The 506-nt window shown below is 30.0% G+C and overlaps 1 protein-coding gene across 1 annotated transcript in view; it reads left to right on the top strand.

Annotated features, from left to right (window-relative positions):
* LOC119592355 (choline O-acetyltransferase-like) overlaps positions 1–506 on the top strand; it is a gene marked incomplete in the record, with an annotated part of 212,829 nt that overhangs the window by 163,219 nt on the left and 49,104 nt on the right.

Raw genomic sequence — 506 nt, 5'->3', positions numbered from 1 at the left:
ATAACGATCGTTTTGTGAATGCATCGGTTTTTTCCGCATTCGAGCATTTGATAGTATTTCTTCAGTCTTCAAGTGAATGTTAAGCTCGTCATTGTGTATACGGATTGATGCGGTAAGTCTAACGCCAAGTACGACGGTCTAAAATGCTTTGAATTAGCATGTTCCTGTTTTTTTTTCACTTCCTGTCTTCCTTCTTTATCAATTAATTACAGTATTTGTTTATATTAAATTCTTAATTCCTCAATTGCATTCTTCACTCTAATGATTCCTATAATCATTCATTTATTAAGGTTACCATGATATTGCTCTTTTGTTTTATTCTGTTAGCGACAGAATTAAACAAGGGTATATAGAGAAAAACAGGTTCATGTCTATGTGTATTTATATATGTACATTTGTTAAAGGAAGTATATGATATATTTTAAACAATCTTATTAAGACATTTTTCTTTGCTGGAGATATTCATGTAAAATTACGGGTATTATAAAAAACAGTATCACAGTTTT

Source organism: Penaeus monodon, chromosome 30, assembly GCF_015228065.2.
Source record: "Penaeus monodon isolate SGIC_2016 chromosome 30, NSTDA_Pmon_1, whole genome shotgun sequence".
NCBI lineage: Eukaryota > Metazoa > Arthropoda > Malacostraca > Decapoda > Penaeidae > Penaeus > Penaeus monodon.
This window is presented reverse-complemented; position numbering and strand designations above follow the sequence as displayed.